General features: G+C 42.0%; 1 protein-coding gene across 1 annotated transcript in view; it reads left to right on the forward strand.

Annotated features, from left to right (window-relative positions):
* Positions 1–2,323: 2,323 nt before the first annotated feature.
* The window catches only part of myo16 (myosin XVI), a 774,098-nt gene continuing 769,234 nt past the window's right edge, over positions 2,324–7,187 (forward strand). The window contains exon 1 of the mRNA XM_051926297.1: positions 2,324–2,619. The gene's annotated coding sequence lies outside the window, so the exon portion shown is untranslated. The remainder of the gene's footprint in view (positions 2,620–7,187) is intronic.

Consider the following 7,187-nt stretch of genomic DNA (forward strand, 5'->3'; position numbering starts at 1 on the left):
GAGCGTGAGCCCATGCGGTATTGTTGAAATGGCATCAAGTCACGGGAATACTATGTGACCACAAGATCCAGAAATACCTCAAGTTAAACATCTACAAATCAGTCGTTCAACCGGTGCTAATGCATTGGGTTAAATGCTGGCCAAGCCTCCACTAAGCATGGGGAAACACTCCGCGTCATGGAGATGTGGATGCTACGTTGGGTCCTTGGCCTCACCCGGTTTGACCACATCATGAACTAAAATACGTTCCACAAGATCATGATGGGCGTAGTGCCGATCAATGAGAAGATGTGTGAAGCATGACTTTGATGGTAGGGTCACTTAGTCTCGATCAGGAGTCCTGGAAGGCCCCAGTGGCTGCAGGTTTTCATTCGTGACCTGCTTTTGCTACTAATTAACTCCATTTCCTTTCGTTTTAATGGACTTGTTTTTTAAGATTTCTTCTCCTGAATTTCTTCATCGTTCCTCTGAATTGCTTCATTTTTTTCCTTAAATGGCACCCACATAGAAATGAAACATGAAGTGAATGAGCCAACAGAAGACCAGCTAAGTCAGGGTCTCAAACTCCAATTTCACTCCAACCAGTTGCTTAATCAGGCGCCGGTTCTTGTTGTTAATTAAACCCGTCCTTTACTTCCATGACTTGCTGCTGCTGTCATTGTGCAATGGCATAGATTTCCAAAATTGTTGACTTTCTCTTTTCTAAGAGCTCCGTTAAAATGTTTTGGGGACCTGAGCAGATCAGCATTTGTGAGACCTTACCTTTCTTTAATTTCTGGTATTGTATAATGGTCACAGTTTGCTGGTCATCTTTTGGTTCATTTTATATATCTCATTATTGTGTGACTGCTGATTAAGAAAAAAAAGAAACAATGGAGAGGTCTGAGTCTTCAAGAGCAAGTCAATTCAAATGAATTCAAAAGAAGTTAATTAGCAGCAAAAGCAGCACACTAATTAAGAAAAGGGTTAGAATGAAAACCTGCAGGCAGCACGGTGGCACAGTGGGTAGCGCTGCTGCCTCGCAGTTTGGAGATCTGGGGTCCTGGGTTCGCTTCCCGGGTCCTCCCTGCGTGGAGTTTGCATGTTCTCCCCGTGTCTGCGTGGGTTTCCTCCGGGCGCTCCGGTTTCCTCCCACAGTCCAAAAACATGCAGGTTAGGTGGATTGGCGATTCTAAATTGGCCCTAGTGTGTGCTTGGTGTGTGCTTGGTGTGTTTGTGTGTGTCCTGCGGTGGGTTGGCACCCTGCCCGGGATTGATTCCTGCCTTGTGCCCTGTGTTGCGGCTGGGATTGGCTCCAGCAGGCCCCCGTGACCCTGTGTTCGGATTCAGCGGGTTGGAAAATGGATGGATGGATGAAAACCTGCAGCCATGCCTGCTGCCCTCCAGGGGACCCGAGCAACAACAAGACAGTCAGTGGTCAAGACAAATCCGCGTGGCAAATGGCCGCCTGGAAGACCAAAGAAGCTCTGGCTCCACAGAATCAAGTAGAACATGCGACAAGTTGACGTTGCCCCCAGAGTTGCCCTATAGATAGATAGATAGATAGATAGATAGATAGATAGATAGATAGATAGATAGATAGATAGATAGATAGATAGATAGATAGATAGATCAAACAAATGGCGATTGACCTGTTTGGCAGCTGACCCTGAGCACAAACACAGAATAAGACACTGTAAAATTAACGGACATTTGTTTTTGATGACAGTGATAGGTACAGTATATCAAAATCTTTGATTGCATTTCGGCTGGTTTGGTGGGTGGGCAATATTATATCATTTCATGGGGCCCAAAATCTCTATCAGTGCCCTGGGAACAGGTAATAAACTTTGTAAATGTTCTTTGAACATTATGGTGCAATGTTCATAAATAAGAAGTAGGAGGAAACTCTGCACCCTAACAAACGTTAAAAGACAACGGTGTTGTAACAAGCGCAGCGTCTTTTATAGTAACATCTTTACGACGTTCGGTTGTTAACTGTTCAAAAATGAGTGACGTAAAATGTCAAGTCTACGGATTTAGTTCTCTATATTTTTTTAAAGAACGGAAAAAATATAATCGGTTTAATGCAAAGTGTGCCCTCCTGCACCAATGCCATAAAACACGCATTTCAACAAATGAAGACCCCCACACAGACCCGAGAAGCCAATGTTAGCCTTAAATGTAACCGTTTTCTTTGACAGAATGATGTATTTGATTTTTTAATGAGTATAATGATAAATGTTTTAGGCAGCTACCCCTCCTCCCCCATCCTCCGTGAGGTGTCAGTGACAGCCGTTGGCTGCTCTGCCCGCGATTCGCCGGCCACATTCCAGTGTGAAGATGGAGTCCTTACGCTTTGCTCACTGACACCTCCCAAATTCCCAACGTAGCCCCTTTGTGTGACGCTTTCTGTTGGGTCAACTCGTCGCCTTTGTCATGCTGATGAGCGACAGGCTGCTACAGTGTGAACTTTTCCGGCAGCCCAGAGAAGGGAGGAAGTTTCCAATCGGAGCCGCGCCGGGCAATGAGACCACCCAAAGCCGGCGTTCAGGAGATCACAGGCGGATTATTAATAACCAGCGCGCGGCGCAGCCCTGCAGACACTGAGCGGCATCCCGCGGTCTTCTCTTCTGCCAAGTAAGTGTAAAAGGATTCGGCTTGAGGGTGGAGATGGGGGCGGGAAAAAAAGGGGGCATCGGAAATATCTAAATGCGGAGTTCAGGTTTAAATTTTGTGACGGGTTCTGTGCTCTTATAGGTGTATCATTCCAATAAAACGTGTACTCTGATTAAATCTGACCAGCTGTCCGCTACTACGGGTAGAGTAAATGAAATGCGACGGGATGGATTTTCAGTTTTGTGGTGCAACATGCCTTATACGGACTACATAAATGGCGTGAAAATTTTAAAAATAAATAAAATAAAATAGCATTTTGGTGTCTGTCCCCGCGAAGATGCAGCGGCGTTGCTTATATGGTCACGTGCTCGATGACCAGCGCGACAACGCGACAAGCTGACAACTGCAGGCTGCGTCTCTCGTGCTCTGACTCCATCCCGGGCAGAACCGGCGGTGGGCAAGCCGAGCAAATCCCGGCACGAACAAACAGCAAGAAGCGCAATCTGCCAGGCGTCAAAGGCTGCACGCAAGGTACCCAGATGGTGCCTTTCAAGAGTCAAAGTTAGTGCTTTTATAGGACAATTGAGGAGAACGTCGGGATGAAGACTTTCACTGAATCTGTAATCCAAGGCTCGCTGATGGCCAGTTTGAACGACTCCCTCTAGAATTTGACGCCACACTCCATCTGCTACCGACAGTCTGGGCAAAGGCTTGTTTGGCATACAGAGCACCTCCACGGCCGCAAAAATCAACTCCACACTAATCTTGGTCTTGGCCTTAAGGGAAATTGAAATTAACACAATACACGGGCTTCTTAATTGGTTAATTAATTCATTATGAGACTGGTCGACTTTCTATCTTATACAGCCTCCTATTTATCCTCCCGTTTTTATATGAGCCTTTTCTCTGTTATTGTGGAGGCGACATCGGGAGCAACACCGGGGGTCATTTGTAGATGGGATGTCACAGCAGATACACCTCAACCTGTCTTATATATCTGCTCTATAGTGACTTCAGTACCTACCTACCTACCTACCTACCTACAGTAGGACAAATTTTGCCTTTCATATCTATCTATCTATCTATCTATCTATCTATCTATCTATCTATCTATCTATCTATCAAGTTTACTAGTATCTGAAGAGTAAGAGGAGAAGTGCTGAAGTAGTGCTGAAATTATCAAGCAGATATCTGCAAGTGTGCAGAGGGAGAGGAGTTGTGTAGTTTGAAGTATGAGGGATCAAAGTGTTGTTTTGATTTATCAAACCTCTAGTCTGGTTGGTTGTGAGTTCAAAGGGACTATTTATTGCTTATGGAGTTTAACTTCAAGACTCTCAGATAATATTGAGAAATTTTTTTTTTTTTTTAACAAAGTACGGCGACTATATTGTAAGTTTTTAGTTCTGCATCTTTATTCTTGTTATTTGGTTTAATAAAGATAAATTTACATTCCATCTTTAATTTTAATCTATCCACCTTCATACTCCCAACCTCCTCCTTCATAAAAGAAGTACTATCTGTGGGTCTGTTCGGATGATATATTTCTGTCATTCCAACAGATGGCACATCACCCACATTTGTAGTATAAAAAAACTATTGCATTTGCCATTCCAACAGATGGTTCATCACAAATGTTAACACTGCTTTTACATATTCCAAACCAAATGACATATAACAGAGATATATGCATTGCATTTGTCATTCCAGCATATGGTGCATAACTCTTGACATAATGCTATCTATCTATCTATCTATCTATCTATCTATCTATCTATCTATCTATCTATCTATCTATCTATCTATCTATCTATCTATCTATCTATCTATCTATCTATCTATCACAGGGTTGGGCAGATTCAGTCCTGGAGGGCCGCAATGGCTACAGGTTTTTGCTCCAACCCAATTGCTTAATAAGAAGCACTTATTGCTCAAGTAACACTTCTGCTTCACTTTAGTTGTCTCGCTCGTTAAGATGTTGAACCCTTATTACTTATTTTAGTCTTAAACAGCTGTAGTCTCGGTTTTTAATTGCTCCTTATTAGCAATAAGATGCAAATGACAAAAGAAAACAACATTTCTCCATTTAGCTTGTTTCCATTTACACCTGTGTGTATTTATCATGAACTATTAGGTTTAATTAAATACTTGGAAGGAAAGTGAAGAGAAAAAAGTGAAGGACTGAGAATTACTCATTTATTTTAGACTTCAAATCATTTGGATGATATCCTTAGAAAGGAAGCAAAATCTAGGATATGAGAATGACTTGACATGGCAGAGTTACAGCACTAGCAAGCCATGAAATTAAATGATTGACAAGAATTGTTTTTTAATTAAGCAACTGGGTTGGAACAAAAACCTGCAGCCACTGCGGCCCTCCAGGACTGAATCTGCCCACCCCTGATCTATCTATCTATCTATCTATCTATCTATCTATCTATCTATCTATCTATCTATCTATCTATCTATCTATCTATCTATCTATTATATAGTGCCTTACATATCTATCTATCTATCTATCTATCTATCTATCTATCTATCTATCTATCTATCTATCTATCTATCTATCTATCTATCTATCTATCTATCTATCTATCTATCTATCTATCTATCTATCTATCTTGTCGAAATAAACAATGGGAATTGTGGACATGGCCCTTTAGGATTTTCTGTGGGAGCTTTGTGCTTTCTCTTGTACAGTCCCGAGTTTGGCTTCCAGCACTTCTTTTCTTTAAATCTCCTACTCGATGGAAAAGGCGAGAGCTCCTAGTCTGATGCAGAAGTGAGACTGGTGGGCTTCATTGTCCAAGCTGTGGGTGAAAAATCTATCTATCTATAAGATGCAATTCCTATCTCTCTATTGTATTGCATCTTTCATATTTATCCATTTGTTTTATAGCACTTTTTACATCTCTCTGTTTTATAGTGCAATTGCTATCTATCTATATGGGATATTTCACATTTATCTATCTGTTAGTAAGCACTTTTCAAATCTATCCACTACACAGTGGAATTCTTACTTTTCTATAACATTGCATCTTTCATATGTATCTGTCTTTTATGTAGTGCCTTCCACATATATGTTATATGTGCAATTCCTATCTTTAAAGCATTTTTCATATGTATCTGTTATATAGTGCCTTTCACATTTATCTGCTATTTTGTGCAATTACTATCTACCTCTTTCCTACTTATCTACCTGTCATATAGTGTCCTTCACATCTGCTTTGCAGTGCACATGACCCCTGCAAGTGGGAATGTAAATGTACTATGCAGATGACAACCAGTCTGAACTTGAACCCTCATAGTGACACCCATCAGTTAACTGGAACATTCATAGGCTGTTGGACTGTGTTGGAGTCACCAAGTAGACTGTCTTTATTATGAGAAGTAATGGGGACACAGGCAGAGCATACAAACCTCACACCGAAATAATGACACTCCTTGTCAGTAAGTTGCATGGAGTGGTTGTGAAGAGCAGCTCTACATAGTTTTAACATTCAACTGTGATAATGTCCATCCATCCTGAGCAGACTTGTGGTGAAGCTGGAGCCCATCTCAGTAAGCATGAGGTGCAAGACAGGAACTTCCCTCAGACAGATGTTCAGACATTAGGGCCAGTTTAGCATCACTAAACCTTCATGTCTTTGGACTCTGGGTGAAAACTGCAGCACTTGGAGGAGCAGACTCCATGAAGGGAACACAGAGAACTTCAACCCCAGTCTCCTTGTTGCGATTCATCAGTACTACCACTTAGCCACTGTGCTGGCCTCTGTTATAATGTAATTAATTTCATAGCTTGTCCAATAAATTTCAAAACCTTTTGGAAAATGGCCAAGCACTCTGCAACAAGTGGCCTTACAGGAGTTTTATCCATCCACCCATTTCATTCCAAGTATGGCCCCAGGGAAGCTGATGGTCATCCCAGCAAGCTTCGGGTTGAAGACAGGAACAATCATTGGACAGGGTGATGGTCTAATGTTTGAGGTCAAAGAGTGCAGTTCTCTTTAAAAAAATCTGTTGGCAGTGTCTGGCATATGGAACCTAAGGGGTTAAACCTTTTTTGATGGCGTCGCACCTCCTCGGGCGTTTAGTCGACAGTTAACATTTCCAAGAAGCAATTTCAGGAGCTATTAATATTTTATAAAGAAGCCTTAATTAGCATAAATGGCAGAGTCCATAAAACCACGACGGCTTGTCTTGGTGATCGATAGTTGGATGGAGACTCTCGCTGTCCTGCTGGCATCTGTGCCAGTGTTCAAGGGAAACATATTTGGCATGGCTTCTGTCACAAAGGGCCAGTTCACCTTGTCTCATAACTCACCCTTACAAAAGAAAGGCACTTCTTTGTTCTAAAGGAGACTTTTCAGAAGGAGGCAAACTGTCTTGTTAAAAAGCTCACAATAATAAGCCATTCTGGGCTGGCACACTTCCTCTGCTGCACCATCTCTCATCTATTAAGAGATGACCTGCCAAAGCTATTCCAGTCATAGTGTGAACACTATGAGAAGGTCAGAGGGACACCAGGGGGGTTTATATTAAAAAATAGAAGCCCATGGGGTGTCACCAGTTAATTGGTATCATGACCTAAC

This window comes from Erpetoichthys calabaricus, chromosome 4 (genome assembly GCF_900747795.2).
Source record: "Erpetoichthys calabaricus chromosome 4, fErpCal1.3, whole genome shotgun sequence".
Lineage (NCBI taxonomy): Eukaryota > Metazoa > Chordata > Cladistia > Polypteriformes > Polypteridae > Erpetoichthys > Erpetoichthys calabaricus.